Source organism: Musa acuminata, chromosome BXJ3-1 (assembly GCF_036884655.1).
Source record: "Musa acuminata AAA Group cultivar baxijiao chromosome BXJ3-1, Cavendish_Baxijiao_AAA, whole genome shotgun sequence".
Lineage (NCBI taxonomy): Eukaryota > Viridiplantae > Streptophyta > Magnoliopsida > Zingiberales > Musaceae > Musa > Musa acuminata.
The window spans coordinates 27733396-27753810 of record NC_088349.1 but is presented as its reverse complement, the minus strand read 5'-3'; the positions used below and the strand labels follow the sequence as shown (position 1 = coordinate 27753810).

Here is a 20415-nt window from a genome sequence, read left to right as displayed (position 1 = left end):
TTGAATTGCATGATTATACATTTTAGACATGCATTCAATATGATCAATCAATCTTACGATATTTTCAAGGATTTTGCAAGGCATATAAGATAATCATCGATCGATCACTTTTCTCAAGGATTTTGCAATTCATATTTTGTCATGCTATTAAGAATGATATAAGTCATCACTTTTCTCCCCCTTTGTCATCAACAAAAAGGAAAATGAGACTTGAAGCACATATTTTGTCATACAACGATTTTATCATTGAAAATTAAGTATGCAAAAATATTTACGCAGAGTTCATTTTAGAGGAAAATTCAGCATGCATTCATATTATCTAATCTCTTCTTTCTATGAATAACAGAAATTGTAGATGTATATAAGAGAGAGATTGGGATAAAAAAAAAATTCAAGTAGTAATTTCACGAAGTCAAGATCATAATTCGAATACAAACTCATTAAAATCGTCAAATTCATGAAAATCTCAACATTACTTTTTAATCATCACATAAGGCATTTAAAGAATTTTTGAAACATAGGAGAATGATTAATTTAAGCATACAATGTTTCAATCAAATTCAAGTCATGAATGCCAATACTTTCATATTTGTAAGTATCAATTCTTGAATGCCAAAAGATATTATTTGTGATTCCAATTTTGCAAGATCAAGATTATGATTTAGATAAAACTTATTTAAATCAAATCGCTAACTTGAAATTCATAATCAAGTCATCAAAGTCGATTTCGAGATTTCACAAAATGTCATATGGAATTTGAAGGAGAATGAGAGATGGAAAGAAGATGAAAAACTTTACGGAAAATCCAATCAAACAAGTTTATTGTTTAGGGACTGCATATCGGTCACGGCAAGCTCGCGCCGAAACAATCGGCACTTTCTCGAACGATCTCGGAATTGCTATTGCGACCCCAATCCGGAAAGCTCTTTCCGAGCCCCACGATACTGACTGCGTAGCGGTCATGGCAAATTCTGTGCCCTAAAACAATCGACTCGGAGGTCTACGGGAGATGTTTCGTATCTCGGGACGCAAAAAGGAGTGCAACACGAGGACTTCCCAGGGGGTCACCCATCCTAGTACTACTCTCGCCCAAGCACGCTTAACTTCGGAGTTCTGATGGGATCCGATGCTTTAGTGCTGATATGATCGCACCAGTTTCGGGTACTTCGTCCCACGCCTATGTGCACGTCGAGGCCGGCGCATCAACGTCCAGAGCCTCTTGCCCGTCAAAAAACAGTCGGCGCTTTCTCGAACGATCACGAAATCCCTATTGCAAGCTCTCTCCGAGCCCTAGCCCAACGACTGCGTATCGGTCACGACGAGCTCGCGCCGAAACCATCGGCACTTTCTCGAACGATCTCAGAATCGCTATTGCGACCCCAATACGGAAAGCTCTTTCCGAGCCCCACGATACTGACTGCGTAGCGGTCACGGCAAATTCCGGGCCCAAAACATTCGTCTCGGAGGTCTACGGGAGATGTTTCGTATCTCGGGACGCAAAAAGGAGTGCAACACGAGGACTTCCCAGGGGGTCACCCATCCTAGTACTACTCTCGCCCAAGCACGCTTAACTCTGGAGTTCTGATGGGATCCGGTGCTTTAGTGCTGGAATGATCGCAGTGGTTTTAGGTGCTTCGTCCCTCGCCTATGTGCACGTCGCGACCGGCGCATCAAAAATTCCGTGCCCCAAAACAATCGTCTCGGAGGTCTACGGGAGATGTTTCATATCTCGGGACGTAAAAAGGAGTGCAACACAAGGACTTCCCATGGGGTCACCCATCCTAGTACTACTCTCGCCGAAGCACGCTTAACTTCGGAGTTCTGATGTGATCCGGTGCTTTAGTGTTGGTATGATCGCACCGTTTTCGGGTGCTTCGTCCCACGCCTATGTGCACGTCGCGGCCGGCGCATCAACGTCCAGAGCCTCTTGCCCGTCAAAAAACAGTCGGCGCTTTCTCGAACGATCACGAAATCCCTATTGCAAGCTCTCTCCGAGCCCTAGCCCAACGACTGCGTATCGGTCACGACGAGCTCGCGCCGAAACCATCGGCACTTTCTCGAACGATCTCAGAATCGCTATTGCGACCCCAATACGGAAAGCTCTTTCCGAGCCCCACGATACTGACTGCGTAACGTCACAGCAAATTCCGTGCCCCAAAACAATCGTCTCGGAGGTCTACGGGAGATGTTTCGTATCTCGGGACGCAAAAAGGAGTGCAACACTTCCAAGGGGGTCACCCATCCTTGTACTACTCTCGCCCAATGTCACGCCCCTCAAAATATCCATGATTTTTAAAATTTTCGTCACAGACCAATCCAGGATCCAAACTAACGTTTGAGGACACTGAAAACATTCTATTCATATTCACATCCATAAAACCTGTGTAGTTTATAATCATATATCACATCACTCGATAATTCACATTTATGGCAACCCCAGCCAACTTGACAAACATGAACAACATTTATAAATCCACAAGCTAAATAATTTATACAATCAGAACTCCAACTATTCACCACAAGTTCATATCATTATAAATTAGGCTTAACATTCAGAAATTCCAAATAAGAGAGATCTCCTAACACTTTGACACAGTATATCCATTTCGGTTCATCGACGACATTTCATTACATACAAAACATACTTATACAACAATAGCATAACAACCAACAAGACTTGCCCATAATTCTGAATAGCTATCCACTGCCTCAGCCCAAATCAAACATCTCGAAGAGTGACAAGCTGACCTGAAAGGTTTATGTAACAACGGAGTGAGCCAAAAACGGCTTAGCAAGTGACAAAGCATATTCAGAACAAAAGGAACAGTTTGAAATGAGTAAGGTATCATAATGCAAGGCAGAATACCAGAATTCTCAAGGATACCATCTCAATAGATACCAAATCATACGTATCATGTCATTCAAAAACATATTTGATCCATAACGAATGGGGCATAGAGTAATTGGAGCATATCAATGGCAGATAGGATATTTCAGAACATATCTGTTCATAACAAATGGAGCACAGAGTAATTGGAACATATCAATGGCAGATAGGACATTTCAGAACATATCAGTTCATAGCAAATGGAGCACAGAGTAATTGGAGCATATCAGAAACAAGGAAACATATCGGAGCTTATCAATGGCATATAAAATGTTCCGAAGCATATCAACGGCATATGGAACATTTCGAAGCAAAATCATCAGTGAATGAAGCATTTCAGAGCATATCGAAAACAAATATCGTACAGAAGCTCAAACGTCGTCTTTGACGTTGCAAACATATCAATCTTATCCAAAGCATGTACAGAAACACATAACCAAAGCTCTGGATATCATATCAAACATACAGAAGGTGTAGTGGGATCTCAGTCATAATGTGATTCATCCATTTCTGAATGACCACCTGACAAAAGTCTCCCACGTCTGGGAGCTCCATCCACCCACATCTAGGTGAAGTCAAAGGGGCCGGCAGAGCATCGCAGGCTCTAAGCAATATCCCACAAAGCGGGACCCCACAAAGCGGGCAAATAAGCGCATACCAGAATATCCCACAAAGCGGGACCCCACAAAGCGGGCAAATCAGCGCATACCCTTTACCATTTCTGGCAAAGGTCCAGACAATCCCACACACTAGAGTACAAAAGGGCAGTTTCAACAATAAGTAACATATATCGGAAGCACACGCGGAACAACGAAGCTTACATGTGCCTTTACGAGTCAATCCGAAGTAAGCAATAATCTTTCACAAGTATATTCAGATTTGAAGGGAATTGAAAGCAAGGGCACATATGGAATCCAAGCAATCACAAATAACTCAATTCAATAAGAAGATTTGATGAATTCAATGTCCAAAGGAATGAAACTGGAATAGGCACATATCGAAAGCAAATGCGGAACAATAGGATATACATGTGCCTATATGAGTCAATACGATATAGTATAAACGTTACACAACAGTTTTCAAGAATGCAATAATTTTAAGGACAAGAGCATACAAGAATTCAAAGTAGTAATATAAAGCTCAATTGAATAAGAAGGCTAAAGGATATCAATTTCCAAAGGAATGAAACCAGAATATGAGAAATCGACCATAGCTCGATTTCTGGCAGAATACAGAAGGCACATTGAACAAATGATTCAAACTATCAATCGTGCTCCAATTTACTCAGAAATAATCATTGGATAATACTTTCAGATAAGACAGGCTTCATATGAATTGAACTGTCCAACAGATAGAGTTACAAATAATTTGGTAAGCAAGTGTCATAGAACAAAATCTCTGTTGGCAGAATTCATAATGTCAGATTCAACAGATAACTGGGCAGGTGTTTGGATTTCAGATCTTTCAATCCATATATCAAAAGAAAGATATATAAGTCTAGTTTCCAATGAAATAAGCTTTGAATAAATCAAAGTTTCCACAAAGTCTTATAGGCAGTTCGGTATCAAAAGATCAGAATCTCAAAAGTTACACAGATTCGAATCGTTACATGTAAACAGGAGATATAACAAATGCAAGGCTAGAACAATTCAAAGTTCCTCATAATCAAAGCAAATGTAGAGATAAAAATGGCAGTGAGGAAAGATCAGGATACTTGCAATAAGACATATAAGAGCAATTATAGGAGAAACGATCAGGGAACTTGCAATAAGACATATCAGAGCAATTATAGGAGAAACGAACAAGGAATTTGCAATAGAAAGGATTGAAACAAGCGGGAAACTTGCCTTTCAATGATTTCGATCCGAAGATCCAAAGAAGGTGCCAGCCCAAATCCTTCTACTTTTTCTCCGTGTCCTCTCTCTGTTTCGTTTTGTGCTCCCGTTTTCTTCCTTTCTTCGCAACTACACCACGTGTCGAACATCGAGGCACAGTCACCTACTCTCTCTTACTCTCATTCCTTCAATTCCAGCTGCAGTTGCCACTGCCACAGCTGCCTCTCCTTCTCTTCTTCCTCTCTTCTTCCCTTTTCCTTTCTCTTCTTCTTCCTTTCCTTCTCTTCTTTCCCAGCTGCACTACTGCAGTCGCAGCCTCAGCCACGGCCACAGCCTCTACTTCCTCCCCTGCTCATCTTCCTCTCCTTCTTCTCTTCCAACTGCAGCTGCCATCGCAGCAGCCGCAGCCCCTTCTCTTCTTCCTCCCCTTCCCTTCTTCCTTCCTCTTCCTCTTTTCCTGCCACAGCTGCAGCTGCCACAGCCGCAGCCGCAGCTACTTCATTCCCTTCTCCTCTTCCTCTCTTCTTCCTCTCCTTCCCTTCTTCCTTTCTCTTCCCCTTCTCTTCCAGCTGCAGCTGCCATCGCCGCAGCTGCAGCCCCTCCTTCCCCTTCTCATCTTCCTCTCCTTCCCTTCTTCCTTCCTCTTCCTCTTTCCCTGCCACAGCTGCAGCTGCCACAACCGCAGCCGCAGCTACTTCTTTCCCTTCTCCTCTTCCTTCTCCTTTCTTCTTCTTCTCTTCTTCTCCTTCCTCCCCTTCTTCTCCCCGACGAACAGCACCTCCTTTCCTCTGTTTCCTCCTGCAGGAAACAGAGGTGCCGCCTCTTCACCCGCTTCCACTTCTTCTCTTCTTCCTCACCATCTCTTCCTCTCCTTCTCTTCCAGCTGCAGCTGCCACCGCCGCAGCTCCTCCTTTCCCTTCTCTTCTTCCTTCTCCTTCCTTTCTTCTTCTTCTCTTCTTCTCCTTCCTCCCCTTCTTCTCCCCGATGTCACACCCACCCTCTCCTCTGTTTCCTCTGCAGGAAACAGAGGTATCACAACCTCTTCTCCTGCTTCCTCTTCCTCTTCTCTTCCTCTTCTTCTTCTTCTCCTCTTCGAACGCCCCTCACCTCTCCTCTGTTTCCATCTGCAGGAAACAGAGGTGCTGCAGCCCTAGCTGTTGCCACCTCTCGCTCCTCTCCCTCTTCCCTCTCTTTTCCCTCTTCTTCTCCTTCTCTTCTTCTCCTCTTTCCCTTTTCCTCCCCAACGCCACACACCTCCTCGCTGCAGCCTTGCCGCAGCTATTCTCCTCTCTTCTTCTTCTTCTTCTTCTTCTTCTTCTTTTTCCCTTCTCCCTCTTCTTCCTCTCTTCTTCTCCCCATGCTCCACCGCTCCTCTCTCTGTTCGAGAAACAGACCCACGCCCCACCGCTTCTCTCTCTGTTCGAGAAATAGAGAGCGTGGGAGGCGGTGGGATAAAACCAAATTTTCGGTTTTCCTTTATCTTTTTCTTTTTGCAACTTAACAGTTTAGTCCTTCAAATTCCTATATTTACATATAGATCCTCCGATTTATAAATAAATCTTTATTAATAATTTTTAAAAGTGAGGGATATTACACTCTCCCCTCCTTAAAAGAAAATTTAGTCCTCTAAATTGATCATAGCTCAATCGATGAAAAGATGAGGATTATGATATCTTTATTTCCTCCTCCTACTCTTAAATAGTTTCATCAATACAATACAATTACATAATTATCCACGAGTGACCGAAATATTCTCCTCCTTGATCCTCAATAGACGGTAACCCGACCTTCAATCAATTTCTAAAAATACTTGCGCACTCTGTAATTAATCAAGCAAGTCGTTACTTCAGAAAATACTCGTTTTTGATGATCACCTGATTCAACTATCCATAATCAATACAAAGCCTCAATGTTCCATCCATCTTTTTAACTAACACCAGAGCACCTCATGATAAAATATTAAGCCAAATAAAATCCTCATTTAATAATCCTTGTAGTTGTTTTTCTAATTCCGCTTATTCAAATGATATCATTTTGTAGAGAAGCTTAGATTTTAGGATTGTCCCAAGGACCAAATCAAAAGCAAAATCACATTTGCAGGTAATCCAAACAAGTCATCCTGGGATACATTAGGCAAGGAGATAAATAATGTCCAATACTCTCAAAATAAAAGATGGGCTGATCAAATATACAAAAAGTGATCATTGGTTATATACCAATCCATACTGGTATGATAGGAAGATAGCCAATCCATACCAAGTATAATATCAAATCTCCAAATCTTTAGGAGAACTAAATCAGCAAAAAGTTCAAGTTCTCCAATAAAATCAGACAAGAGGACCAGATTCAAGTTCGTTATCAAAGAATCTCCAATGATTGTACTTACATATATCACATAATACAGTGGTCTAGGTTGAATACCCAAGTGATAGGCAACATGTTACGAATCAAATCGTAGATAGAACCCATGTTCAAACAAATATTTGCATTCTTTCATAAACATACATAATACCTTCGACCACTAATTCAGAAGTCTTAGAATCATATTCAGTGATAGCATACACTCTGACATAGGCTGATGATTTAGGAGGCAGTGACTCTTTCTTCTTGTTCAAAGGGCAAACTTTTATTTTATGATCCAACTTTCTACAAGCAAAATAGACTCCAATCACCCGAAAACACAAACTTGTTTCATAATTTAACTTGTAATTCACACATGATTAAGTCTTTGGTGGTGACTTTCCTTTTCAAATCCAAATGTCTTGACCCTCTTGTCATTACTTTCTGATTCATTTCCAATCATATTCTTATTGGTAAACTTGTCCTTATCATTCTTGTCACTGATCTCCAAAAATTCTTTTTATTGTTGCCAATAATAATCAGCCTCTACTTCCAATATAAGGTGGCAAAAGAAATCTTTTGATCATCAAAACAATTTTGTACATCAAATATCTTCTCTGTTTGCATCATTCATTTTTCTACCACCAATGAAATTAGGTCCACCATGCTTCCATTGCGCTACTCTGATTTAATATCCTCGATCAACCCTTTTATCCACCTTAATTAATCAGAATCAAATGAAATAGGAGGACCCAAATGTCCTCATCATCCTAGATTCCTAAAATACATCAAAGAAAATTTCCACCAATCACTATAGTTCATTAAACCTCAATATATTTTGCACGTCAGCATATCAAATATTTCAGTAATCCTCAAACAATGCTCTGATACCACCTCTGTCACGCCCCTCAAAATATCCATGATTTTTAAAATTTTCGTCACAGACCAATCCAGGATCCAAACTAACGTTTGAGGACACTGAAAACATTCTATTCATATTCACATCCATAAAACCTGTGCAGTTTATAATCATATATCACATCACTCGATAATTCACATTTATGGCAACCCCAGCCAACTTGACAAACATGAACAACATTTATAAATCCACAAGCTAAATAATTTATACAATCAGAACTCCAACTATTCACCACAAGTTCATATCATTATAAATTAGGCTTAACATTCAGAAATTCCAAATAAGAGAGATCTCCTAACACTTTGACACAGTATATCCATTTCGGTTCATCGACGACATTTCATTACATACAAAACATACTTATACAACAATAGCATAACAACCAACAAGACTTGCCCATAATTCTGAATAGCTATCCACTGCCTCAGCCCAAATCAAACATCTCGAAGAGTGACAAGCTGACCTGAAAGGTTTATGTAACAACGGAGTGAGCCAAAAACGGCTCAGCAAGTGACAAAGCATATTCAGAACAAAAGGAACAGTTTGAAACGAGTAAGGTATCATAATGCAAGGCAGAATACCAGAATTCTCAAGGATACCATCTCAATAGATACCAAATCATACGTATCATGTCATTCAAAAACATATTTGATCCATAACGAATGGGGCATAGAGTAATTGGAGCATATCAATGGCAGATAGGATATTTCAGAACATATCTGTTCATAACAAATGGAGCAGAGAGTAATTGGAACATATCAATGGCAGATAGGACATTTCAGAACATATCAGTTCATAGCAAATGGAGCACAGAGTAATTGGAGCATATCAGAAACAAGGAAACATATCGGAGCTTATCAATGGCATATAAAATGTTCCGAAGCATATCAACAGCATATGGAACATTTCGAAGCAAAATCATCAGTGAATGAAGCATTTCAGAGCATATCGAAAACAAATATCGTACAGAAGCTCAAACGTCGTCTTTGACGTTGCAAACATATCAATCTTATCCAAAGCATGTACAGAAACACATAACCAAAGCTCTGGATATCATATCAAACATACAGAAGGTGTAGTGGGATCTCAATCATAATGTGATTCATCCATTTCTGAATGACCACCTGACAAAAGTCTCCCACGTCTGGGAGCTCCATCCACCCACGTCTAGGTGAAGTCAAAGGGGCCGGCAGAGCATCGCAGGCTCTAAGCAATATCCCACAAAGCGGGACCCCACAAAGCGGGCAAATAAGCGCATACTAGAATATCCCACAAAGCGGGACCCCACAAAGCGGGCAAATCAGCGCATACCCTTTACCATTTCTGGCAAAGGTCCAGACAATCCCACACACCAGAGTACAAAAGGGCAGTTTCAACAATAAGTAGCATATATCGGAAGCACACGCGGAACAACGAAGCTTACATGTGCCTTTACGAGTCAATCCGAAGTAAGTAATAATCTTTCACAAGTATATTCAGATTTGAAGGGAATTGAAAGCAAGGGCACATATGGAATCCAAGCAATCACAAATAACTCAATTCAATAAGAAGATTTGATGAATTCAATGTCCAAAGGAATGAAACTGGAATAGGCACATATCGAAAGCAAATGCGGAACAATAGGATATACATGTGCCTATATGAGTCAATACGATATAGTATAAACGTTACACAACAGTTTTCAAGAATGCAATAATTTTAAGGACAAGAGCATACAAGAATTCAAAGTAGTAATATAAAGCTCAATTGAATAAGAAGGCTAAAGGATATCAATTTCCAAAGGAATGAAACCAGAATATGAGAAATCGACCAAAGCTCGATTTCTGGCAGAATACAGAAGGCACATTGAACAAATGATTCAAACTATCAATCGTGCTCCAATTTACTCAGAAATAATCATTGGATAATACTTTCAGATAAGACAGGCTTCATATGAATTGAACTGTCCAACAGAGAGAGTTACAAATAATTTGGTAAGCAAGTGTCATAGAACAAAATCTCTGTTGGCAGAATTCATAATGTCAGATTCAACAGATAACTGGGCAGGTGTTTGGATTTCAGATCTTTCAATCCATATATCAAAAGAAAGATATATAAGTCTAGTTTCCAATGAAATAAGCTTTGAATAAATCAAAGTTTCCACAAAGTCTTATAGGCAGTTCGGTATCAAAAGATCAGAATCTCAAAAGTTACACAGATTCGAATCGTTACATGTAAACAGGAGATATAACAAATGCAAGGCTAGAACAATTCAAAGTTCCTCATAATCAAAGCAAATGTAGAGATAAAAATGACAGTGAGGAAAGATCAGGATACTTGCAATAAGACATATAAGAGCAATTATAGGAGAAACGATCAGGGAACTTGCAATAAGACATATCAGAGCAATTATAGGAGAAACGAACAGGGAATTTGCAATAGAAAGGATTGAAACAAGCGGGAAACTTGCCTTTCAATGATTTCGATCCGAAGATCCAAAGAAGGTGCCAGCCCAAATCCTTCTACTTTTTCTCCGTGTCCTCTCTCTGTTTCATTTTGTGCTCCCGTTTTCTTCCTTTCTTCGCAACTACACCACGTATCGAACATCGATGCACAGTCACCTACTCTCTCTTACTCTCATTCCTTCAATTCCAGCTGCAGTTGCCACTGCCACAGCTGCCTCTCCTTCTCTTCTTCCTCTCTTCTTCCCTTTTCCTTTCTCTTCTTCTTCCTTTCCTTCTCTTCTTTCCCAGCTGCACTACTGCAGTCGCAGCCTCAGCCACGGCCACAGCCTCTACTTCCTCCCCTGCTCATCTTCCTCTCCTTCTTCTCTTCCAACTGCAGCTGCCATCGCAGCAGCCGCAGCCCCTTCTCTTCTTCCTCCCCTTCCCTTCTTCCTTCCTCTTCCTCTTTTCCTGCCACAGCTGCAGCTGCCACAGCCGCAGCCGCAGCTACTTCATTCCCTTCTCCTCTTCCTCTCTTCTTCCTTTCCTTCCCTTCTTCCTTTCTCTTCCCCTTCTCTTCCAGCTGCAGCTGCCATCGCCGCAGCTGCAGCCCCTCCTTCCCCTTCTCATCTTCCTCTCCTTCCCTTCTTCCTTCCTCTTCCTCTTTCCCTGCCACAGCTGCAGCTGCCACAACCGCAGCCGCAGCTACTTCTTTCCCTTCTCCTCTTCCTTCTCCTTCCTTTCTTCTTCTTCTCTTCTTCTCCTTCCTCCCCTTCTTCTCCCTGACGAACAGCACCTCCTTTCCTCTGTTTCCTCCTGCAGGAAACAGAGGTGCCGCCTCTTCACCCGCTTCCACTTCTTCTCTTCTTCCTCACCATCTCTTCCTCTCCTTCTCTTCCAGCTGCAGCTGCCACCGCCGCAGCTCCTCCTTTCCCTTCTCTTCTTCCTTCTCTTTCCTTTCTTCTTCTTCTCTTCTTCTCCTTCCTCCCCTTCTTCTCCCCGACGTCACACCCACCCTCTCCTCTGTTTCCTCTGCAGAAAACAGAGGTATCACAACCTCTTCTCCTGCTTCCTCTTCCTCTTCTCTTCCTCTTCTTCTTCTTCTCCTCTTCGAACGCCCCTCACCTCTCCTCTGTTTCCATCTGCAGGAAACAGAGGTGCTGCAGCCCTAGCTGCTGCCACCTCTCGCTCCTCTCCCTCTTCCCTCTCTTTTCCCTCTTCTTCTCCTTCTCTTCTTCTCCTCTTTCCCTTTTCCTCCCCAACGCCACACACCTCCTCGCTGCAGCCTTGCCGCAGCTATTCTCCTCTCTTCTTCTTCTTCTTCTTCTTCTTCTTTTTCCCTTCTCCCTCTTCTTCCTCTCTTCTTCTCCCCACGCTCCACCGCTCCTCTCTCTGTTCGAGAAACAGACCCACGCCCCACCGCTTCTCTCTCTGTTCGAGAAACAGAGAGCGTGGGAGGCGGTGGGATAAAACCGAATTTTCGGTTTTCCTTTATCTTTTTCTTTTTGCAACTTAACAGTTTAGTCCTTCAAATTCCTATATTTACATATAGATCCTCCGATTTATAAATAAATATTTATTAATAATTTTTAAAAGTGAGGGATATTACACCCAAGCACGCTTAACTTCGGAGTTTTGATGGGATCCGATGCTTTAGTGCTGGTATGATCGCAACGGTTTCGGGTGCTTCGACCCTCGCTTATGTGCACGTCGAGGTCGGCGCATCAACGTCCGGAGCCTCTTGCCCGTCATGAAACCGTCGGCGCTTTCTCGAACGATCACGAAATCCCTATTGCAAGCTCTCTCCGAGCCCTAGCCCAACGACTGCGTATCGGTCACGACAAGCTCGCGCCGAAACAATCGGCACTTTCTCGAACGATCTCGGAATTGCTATTGCGACCCCAATCCGGAAAGCTCTTTCCGAGCCCCACGATACTGACTGCGTAGCGGTCATGGCAAATTCCGTGCCCCAAAACAATCGACTCGGAGGTCTACGGGAGATGTTTCGTATCTCGGGACGCAAAAAGGAGTGCAACACGAGGACTTCCCAGGGGGTCACCCATCCTAGTACTACTCTCGCCCAAGCACGCTTAACTTTGGAGTTCTGATGGGATCCGATGCTTTAGTGCTGGTATGATCGCACCGGTTTTGGGTGCTTCGTCCCACGCCTATGTGCACGTCGAGGCCGGCGCTTCAACGTATCTCGGGACGCAAAAAGGAGTGCAACACGAGGACTTCCCAGGGGGTCACCCATCCTAGTACTACTCTCGCCCAAGCACGCTTAACTTCGGAGTTCTTATAGGATCCGATGCTTTAGTGCTGATATGATCGTAGTGGTTTCAGGTGCTTCGTCCCTCGCCTATGTGCACGTCGCGGCCGGCGCATCAACGTCCGGAGCCTCTTGCCCGTCACGAAACCGTCGGCGCTTTCTCGAACGATCACGAAATCCCTATTGCAAGCTCTCTCCGAGCCCAAGCCCAACGACTGCGTATCGGTCACGGCAAGCTCGCGCCGAAACCATCGGCACTTTCTCGAACGATCTCGGAATCGCTATTGCGACCCCAATACGGAAAGCTCTTTCCGAGCCTCACGATACTGACTGCGTAACGTCACGGCAAATTCCGTGCCCCAAAACAATCGTCTCGGAGGTCTACGGGAGATGTTTCGTATCTCGGGACGCAAAAAGGAGTGCAACACTTCCAAGGGGGTCACCCATCCTTGTACTACTCTCGCCCAAGCACGCTTAACTTCGGAGTTCTGATGGGATCCGGTGCTTTAGCGCTGGTATGATCGCAACGGTTTCGGGTGCTTCGACCCTCGCCTATGTGCACGTCGAGGTCGGCGCATCAACGTCCGGAGCCTCTTGCCCGTCATGAAACCGTCGGCGCTTTCTCGAACAATCACGAAATCCCTATTGCAAGCTCTCTCCGAGCCCTAGCCCAATGACTACGTATCGGTCACGGCAAGCTCGCGCCGAAATAATCGGCACTTTCTCGAACGATCTCGGAATTGCTATTGCGACCCCAATCCGGAAAGCTCTTTCCGAGCCCCACGATACTGACTGCGTAGCGGTCATGGCAAATTCCGTGCCCCAAAACAATCGACTCGGGACGCAAAAAGGAGTGCAACAGGAGGACTTCCCAGGGGGTCACCCATCCTAGTACTACTCTCGCCCAAGCAAGCTTAACTTCGGAGTTCTGATGGGATCCGATGCTTTAGTGCTGGTATGATCGCACCGGTTTCGAGTGCTTCGTCCCACGTCTATGTGCACGTCGAGGCTGGCGCATCAACGTCCAGAGCCTCTTGCCCGTCATAAAACCATCGGCACTTTCTCGAACGATCACGAAATCCCTTTTGCAAGCTCTCTCCGAGCCCTAGCCCAACGACTGCGTATCGGTCACGACGAGCTCGCGCCGAAACCATCGGCACTTTCTCGAACGATCTCGGAATCGCTATTGCGACCCCAATCTGGAAAGCTCATTCCGAGCCCCACGATATTGACTGCGTAGCGGTCACTGCAAATTCCGTTCCCCAAAACAATCGTCTCGGAGGTCTACGAGAGATGTTTCGTATCTCGGGACGCAAAAAGGAGTGCAACACGAGGACTTCCCAAGGGGTCACCCATCCTAGTACTACTCTTGCCCAAGCATGCTTAACTTCGGAATTCTTATAGGATCCGATGCTTTAGTGCTGATATGATCATAATGTTTTCAGGTGCTTCGTCCCTCGCCTATGTGCACGTCGCTGCCGGCGCATCAACGTCCAGAGCCTCTTGCCCGTCACGAAACCGTCGGCGCTTTCTCGAACGATCACGAAATCCCTATTGCAAGCTCTCTCCGAGCCCAAGCCCAACGACTGCGTATCGGTCATGGCAAGCTCGCGCCGAAACCATCGGCACTTTCTCGAACGATCTCGGAACCGCTATTACGACCGCAATACGGAAAGCTCTTTCCGAGCCCCACGATACTGACTGCGTAGCGGTCACGGCAAATTCCGTGCCCCAAAACAATCGTCTCGGAGGTCTACGGGAGATGTTTCGTATCTCGGGACGCAAAAAGGAGTACAACACGAGGACTTCCTAGGGGGTCACCCATCCTAGTACTACTCTCGCCCAAGCATGCTTAACATCGAAGTTCTGATGGGATCCGATGCTTTAGTGCTAGTATGATCGCACCGGTTTCGGGTGCTTCGTCCCTCGCCTATGTGCACGTCGAGGACGGTGCATCAACGTCCGGAGCCTCTTGCCCGTCACGAAACCGTCGGCGCTTTCTCGAACGATCACTAAATTCCTATTGCAAGCTCTCTCCGAGCCCTAGCCCAATGACTGCGTATCGGTCTGTTAGGACTCTAGCTTGGAGAGTCCTAATTGAGAGGGACATTCATGTAAAAATGTTAGGACTCTAGCTAGGAGAGTCCTAATTGAGAGGGACATTCTGTTAGGACTCTAGCTAGGAGAGTCCTAATTGTGAGGGGCATTCATGTAGGAGGTTTTTTCTTAGAGAAGAATTAGGAGTTGTAAGGGAATAGGAGTCTTGAGTAGGAGTCCTATTAGGAGTTGGTTAGAAGTAAGAGTCTTAAGTAGGAGTCCTATTAGGAGTTAGGGTTTAAAAGCCCTATAAATTGTCATGTATTCCTTCTCTTTTCTTAAGCAATAGATGAATCTTTTCTGCAGCCTTTGAGCAGCAACTTGGAGGGAGGAACCCCTATAGAGTTCCAAGGAGGCCGATCCCCTAAAGAGATCAACCCCAAGTTTAGAATCTGCAAGGGTTCTAACACCTGGTATCAGAGCAGCGTTCTTGGCGTCTCGCTGCCCTTCCACAGCCATTCATCAACCCTCTACAACCATCCAAAGCAATTCCCATAATTGCTTAAAAGATCGTCACCGAATTCCGTCATCATCTCCACCACCACGGATCATCCTTTGATCTCCCCGTGAATTGCAACAGGTTCTGGTTTCCTACCTTACTGCTGCTGCAATTTAGTTATCCTTATTCGAAAATCCAAAAAAAAAAAAAAAAAAATCGTTCCTATATTGCTACATAAACTTTTCGTCACAAAGTTTTCATCTCTACGACGAAAGATACATTGCAGAATTCCAGCCGCATAGCACCATCTGTTTGATCTTGCTACTCTGCTTTTTCTATCCAAATTTCTACGAAATTCTTATGACATCTTTGACACTTCTTAACAGTGGATTTCCCTTTGGTTTCATCAAAAAATTCTCAATATAAACTACTGATCTTTTATGTCCAATCTGCTGCACTTGAATTGCAGAATTCAAGCCGCATAGCACCATCTGTTTGATCTTGCTACTATGCTTTTTCTATCCAAATTTCTACGAAATTTTTATAACATCTTTGACACTTCCTAACAGTAGATTTCTCTTTGGTTTCATCGAAAAATTCTCAATATAAACTATTGATCTTTTATGTCCAATCTGCTGCACTTGAAAATCTATGCTGCAGAAAATTTCAGCTGCATATCGTTGCCTGAACCCATCTATTTGCAATCTTTTTTGAATGAAATTTCTTATACACTTCATAGATCATCTTGGCTTCCATCTAAGATTGATCTATTAAGAAATTCATCTCTAAAAATGATTTTATGTTGCTGCAAATTTTCATCGTAACCCGCTGAAATTTTTCGACGATAATTCTGCAATTGCAACTTGCACCAATTTCCTTGCTGTTATACTGCCAAAATTTTCTTGATTAAATTAGATATCCTTGCTGTCATATAAACTGTGATTTTGTTATCAATTCCCTACTCAATTCTCTCAAGTTTTTGGTGGAAATTACGTTGAGAAACCATTGTTTCTTCGACGATAATTCTACTCTTACAGGACAGCACATACTTGTTGCAACTTCCACGGATTTCTGTCAAACCTTTGCTGCCATCTACCACAGATCCAAAACTTTCATCCATAGCCCTAAAACTCCACTAAATCATACCCTCAAACTGTACCCAAAACTGCCACAAAACAAGCCTAAATCGTAGCCTACATCCACCGATCCACCAACCCTTTCGACCATCACGATACTGATTGCGTAGCGGTCACGGCAAATTCCGTGCCCCAAAACAATCGTCTCGGAGGTCTACGGGAGATGTTTCATATCTCGGGACGCAAAAAGGAGTACAACACGAGGACTTCCCAGGAGGTCCCCCATCCTAGTACTACTCTCGCCCAAGCACACTTAACTTCGGAGTTCTGATGGGATCCGATGCTTTAGTGCTGGTATGATCGCACCAGTTTCGAGTGCTTCGTCCCTCGCCTATGTGCACGTCGAGGCCGGCGCATCAACGTCCGGAGCCTCTTGCCCGTCACGAAATCGTCGGCGCTTTCTCGAACGATCACGAAATCCCTATTGCAAGCTCTCTCCGAGCCCTAGCCCAACGACTGCGTATCGGTCACGGCAAGCTCGCGCCGAAACCATCGGCACTTTCTCGAACGATCTTGGAATCGCTATTGCGACCCCAATCCGGAAAGCTCTTTCCGAGCCCCACGATACTGACTGCGTAGCGGTCACGGCAAATTCCGTGCCCCAAAACAATCGTCTCGGAGGTCTACGGGAGATGTTTCGTATCTCGGGACGCAAAAAGGAATATAACACGAGGACTTCCCAGGGGGTCACCCATCCTAGTACTACTCTCGCCCAAGCACGCTTAACTTCGGAGTTCTGATGGGATCCGATGCTTTAGTGCTGGTATGATCGCACCGGTTTCGGGTGCTTCGTCCCTCGCCTATGTGCACGTCGAGGATGGCGCATCAACGTCCGGAGCCTCTTGCCCGTCACGAAACCGTCGGCGCTTTCTCGAACGATCACGAAATCCCTATTGCAAGCTCTCTCCGAGCCCTAGCCCAACGACTGCGTATCGGTCACGGCAAGCTCGCGCCGAAACCATCGGCACTTTCTCGAACGATCTCGGAATCGCTATTGCGACCCCAATCCTGAAAGCTCTTTCCCAGCCCCACGATACTAACTGCATAGCGGTCACGGCAAATTCCGTGTCCCAAATAGTTGTCTCGGAGGTCTACGGGAGATGTTTAATATCTCGGGACGCAAAAAGGAGTACAACACGAGGACTTCCTAGGGGGTCACCCATCCTAGTACTACTCTCGCCCAAGCACGCTTAACATCGGTGTTCTGATGGGATCCGATGCTTTAGTGCTACTATGATCGCAGCGATTTTAGGTGCTTCGTCCCTCGCCTATGTGTACGTCGAAGTCGGCGCATCAACGTCCGGAGCCTCCTGCCCGTCACGAAAACGTCGGCACTTTCTCGAATGACCACGAAATCCCTATTGCAAGCTCTCTACGAGCCCTAGCCCATCGATTGCGTATCAGTCACGGCAAGCTCGCGCCGAAACCATCGGCACTTTCTCGAACGATCTCGGAATCGCTATTGCGACCCCAATCCGGAAATCTCTTTCCGAGCCCCACGATACTGACGGCGTAGCGGTCAAGGCAAATTCCGTGCCCCAAAACAATCATCTCGGAGGTCTACGGGAGATGTTTCGCATCTCGGGATGCAAAAAGGAGTATAACACGAGGACTTCCCAGGGGGTCACCCATCCTAGTTCTACTCTCGCCCAAGCACGCTTAACTTCGGAGTTCTGATGGGATCCGATGCTTTAGTGCTGGTATGATCGCACCAGTTTCGGGTGCTTCGTCCCTCGCCTATGTGCACGTCGAGGCCGGCGCATCAACGTCCGGAGCCTCTTGCCCGTCATGAAACCGTCGGCGCTTTCTCGAACGATCCCGAAATCCCGATTGCAAGCTCCTCCGAGCCATAGCCCGACGACTGCTTATCGGTCACGGCAAGCCGCGCCGAAACCATCGGCACTTTCTCGAACGATCTCGGAATCGCTATTGCGACCCCAATCCGGAAAGCTCTTTCCGAGCCCCACGATACTGACTGCGTAGCGGTCATGGCAAATTCCGTGCCCCAAAACAATCGTCACGGAGGTCTACAGGAGATGTTTCATATCTCGGGACGCAAAAAGGAGTACAACACGAGGACTTCCCAGGGGTTCACCCATCCTAGTACTACTCTCGCCCAAGCACGCTTAACTTCGGAGTTCTGATGGGATCCGATGCTTTAGTGCTGGTATGATCGCACCGGTTTCGGGTGCTTCGTCCCTCGCCTATGTGCACGTCGAGGCCGACGCATCAACGTCCGGAGCCTCTTGCCCGTCACGAAATCGTCGGCGCTTTCTCGAACGATCACGAAATCCCTATTGCAAGCTCTCTCCGAGCCCTATCCCAACGACTACGTATCGGCCACGGTAAGCTCGCGCCGAAACCATCGGCACTTTCTCGAACGATCTCGGAATCGCTATTGCGACCCCAATCCAGAAAGCTCTTTCCGAGCCCCACGATACTGACTGCGTAGCGATCACGACAAATTTCGTGCCCCAAAACAATCGTCTCGGAGGTCTACGGGTGATGTTTCGTATCTCGGGACGCAAAAAGGAGTGCAACACGAGGACTACCTAGGGGGTCACCCATCCTAGTACTACTCTCGCCCAAGCACGCTTAACTTCGCATTTCTGATGGGAACCGGTGCTTTAGTGCTGGTATGATCGCACCAGTTTCGGGTGCTTCGTCCCTCGCCTATGTGCACGTCGAGGTCGGCACATCAACGTCCGGAGCCTCCTGCCCGTCACGAAATCGTCGGCGCTTTCTCGAACGATCACGAAATCCCTATTGCAAGCTCTCTCCGAGCCCTAGCCCAACGATTGCGTATCGGTCACGGCAAGCTCGCGCCGAAACCATCGGCACTTTCTCGAACGATCTTGGAATCGCTATTGTGGCCCCAATCCTGAAAGCTCTTTCCGAGCCCCACGATACTGACAGCGTAGCGGTCACGGCAAATTCCGTACCCCAAAACAATCGTCTCGGATGTCTACGGGAGATGTTTCGTATCTCGGGTCGCAAAAAGGAGCACAACACGAGGACTTCCCAGGGGGTCACCCATCCAAGTACTACTCTCGCCCAAGCACGCTTAACTTCGGTGTTCTGATGGGATCCGATGCTTTAGTGCTGGTATGATCGCACCGGTTTCGGGTGCTTCGTCCCTCGCCTATGTGCACGTCGAGGACGGCGCGTCAACGTCCGGAGCCTCTTGCCCATCACGAAATCGTCGGCGCTTTCTCGAACGATCAAGAAATCCCTATTGCAAGCTCTCTCCGAGCCCTAGCCCAACGACTGCGTATCGGTCACGGCAAGCTCGCGCCGAAACCGTCGGCACTTTCTCGAACGAACTCGGAATCGCTATTGCGACCCCAATCCGGAAAGCACTTTCCGCGCCCCACGATACTGACTGCGTAGCGGTCACGGCAAATTCCGTGCCCCAAAACAATCATCTCAGAGATCTACGGGAGATGTTTCGTATCTCGGGACGCAAAAAGGAGTACAACACGAGGACTTCCCAGGGGTACACCCATCCTAGTCAACTCTCGCCCAAGCACGCTTAACTTCGGAGTTCTGATGGGATCTGATGCTTTAGTGCTGGTATGATCGCACCGGTTTCGGGTGCTTCGTCCCTCGCCTATGTGCACGTCGAGGCCGACGCGTCAACGTCCGAAGCCTCTTGCCCGTCACGAAACCGTCGGCGCTTTCTCGAACGATAATGAAATCCCTATTGCAAGCTCTCTCCGAGCCCTAGCCTAACGACTGCGTATCGGTCACGGCAAGCTCGCGCCGAAACCATCGGCACTTTCTCGAACGATCTCGGAATCGCTATTGCGACCCCAATCCTGAAAGCTCTTTCCGAGCCCCACAATACTGACAGCGTAGCAGTCACGGCAAATTCCGTGCCCCAAAACAATTGTCTCGGAGGTCTACGGGAGATGTTTAATATCTCGGGATGCATAAAGTAGTACAACACGAGGACTTCCCAGGGGGTCACCCATCCTAGTACTACTCTCGCCCAAGCACGCTTTACATCGAAGTTCTGATGGGATACGATGCTTTAGTGCTAGTATGATCGCACCGGTTTCGGGTGCTAC

At 45.8% G+C, this 20415-nt stretch overlaps 14 non-coding genes and 4 pseudogenes across 14 annotated transcripts; all 18 read right to left on the bottom strand.

Annotated features, from left to right (window-relative positions):
• Window positions 1-1035: 1035 nt before the first annotated feature.
• LOC135630212 (5S ribosomal RNA) lies at window positions 1036-1154 on the bottom strand. The gene has a single exon (XR_010493741.1). It is a non-coding gene; the product is annotated as a 5S ribosomal RNA (ribosomal RNA).
• A 349-nt stretch (window positions 1155-1503) lies between these two features.
• On the bottom strand, window positions 1504-1622 carry LOC135629770 (5S ribosomal RNA). Its single transcript, XR_010493337.1, has one exon. It is a non-coding gene; the product is annotated as a 5S ribosomal RNA (ribosomal RNA).
• Window positions 1623-1743: 121 nt separating this feature from the next.
• LOC135629948 (5S ribosomal RNA) lies at window positions 1744-1862 on the bottom strand. Its single transcript, XR_010493510.1, has one exon. It is a non-coding gene; the product is annotated as a 5S ribosomal RNA (ribosomal RNA).
• A 10568-nt stretch (window positions 1863-12430) lies between these two features.
• LOC135630338 (5S ribosomal RNA) lies at window positions 12431-12549 on the bottom strand. Its single transcript, XR_010493865.1, has one exon. It is a non-coding gene; the product is annotated as a 5S ribosomal RNA (ribosomal RNA).
• Window positions 12550-12621: 72 nt separating this feature from the next.
• On the bottom strand, window positions 12622-12740 carry LOC135630001 (5S ribosomal RNA). Its single transcript, XR_010493560.1, has one exon. It is a non-coding gene; the product is annotated as a 5S ribosomal RNA (ribosomal RNA).
• A 344-nt stretch (window positions 12741-13084) lies between these two features.
• On the bottom strand, window positions 13085-13202 carry LOC135630072 (5S ribosomal RNA; annotated as a pseudogene).
• Window positions 13203-13523: 321 nt separating this feature from the next.
• On the bottom strand, window positions 13524-13642 carry LOC135629898 (5S ribosomal RNA). The gene has a single exon (XR_010493460.1). It is a non-coding gene; the product is annotated as a 5S ribosomal RNA (ribosomal RNA).
• Window positions 13643-13992: 350 nt separating this feature from the next.
• LOC135630070 (5S ribosomal RNA) lies at window positions 13993-14111 on the bottom strand (annotated as a pseudogene).
• Window positions 14112-14461: 350 nt separating this feature from the next.
• On the bottom strand, window positions 14462-14580 carry LOC135630018 (5S ribosomal RNA). Its single transcript, XR_010493577.1, has one exon. It is a non-coding gene; the product is annotated as a 5S ribosomal RNA (ribosomal RNA).
• Window positions 14581-16534: 1954 nt separating this feature from the next.
• LOC135630396 (5S ribosomal RNA) lies at window positions 16535-16653 on the bottom strand. Its single transcript, XR_010493920.1, has one exon. It is a non-coding gene; the product is annotated as a 5S ribosomal RNA (ribosomal RNA).
• A 350-nt stretch (window positions 16654-17003) lies between these two features.
• Window positions 17004-17122, bottom strand: LOC135629793 (5S ribosomal RNA). The gene has a single exon (XR_010493360.1). It is a non-coding gene; the product is annotated as a 5S ribosomal RNA (ribosomal RNA).
• Window positions 17123-17471: 349 nt separating this feature from the next.
• On the bottom strand, window positions 17472-17590 carry LOC135630065 (5S ribosomal RNA; annotated as a pseudogene).
• A 350-nt stretch (window positions 17591-17940) lies between these two features.
• Window positions 17941-18059, bottom strand: LOC135629940 (5S ribosomal RNA). Its single transcript, XR_010493501.1, has one exon. It is a non-coding gene; the product is annotated as a 5S ribosomal RNA (ribosomal RNA).
• Window positions 18060-18407: 348 nt separating this feature from the next.
• LOC135629811 (5S ribosomal RNA) lies at window positions 18408-18526 on the bottom strand. Its single transcript, XR_010493376.1, has one exon. It is a non-coding gene; the product is annotated as a 5S ribosomal RNA (ribosomal RNA).
• Window positions 18527-18876: 350 nt separating this feature from the next.
• LOC135630017 (5S ribosomal RNA) lies at window positions 18877-18995 on the bottom strand. Its single transcript, XR_010493576.1, has one exon. It is a non-coding gene; the product is annotated as a 5S ribosomal RNA (ribosomal RNA).
• A 350-nt stretch (window positions 18996-19345) lies between these two features.
• Window positions 19346-19464, bottom strand: LOC135629903 (5S ribosomal RNA). The gene has a single exon (XR_010493465.1). It is a non-coding gene; the product is annotated as a 5S ribosomal RNA (ribosomal RNA).
• Window positions 19465-19814: 350 nt separating this feature from the next.
• LOC135630067 (5S ribosomal RNA) lies at window positions 19815-19932 on the bottom strand (annotated as a pseudogene).
• Window positions 19933-20282: 350 nt separating this feature from the next.
• Window positions 20283-20401, bottom strand: LOC135629999 (5S ribosomal RNA). Its single transcript, XR_010493558.1, has one exon. It is a non-coding gene; the product is annotated as a 5S ribosomal RNA (ribosomal RNA).
• Window positions 20402-20415: the final 14 nt, after the last annotated feature.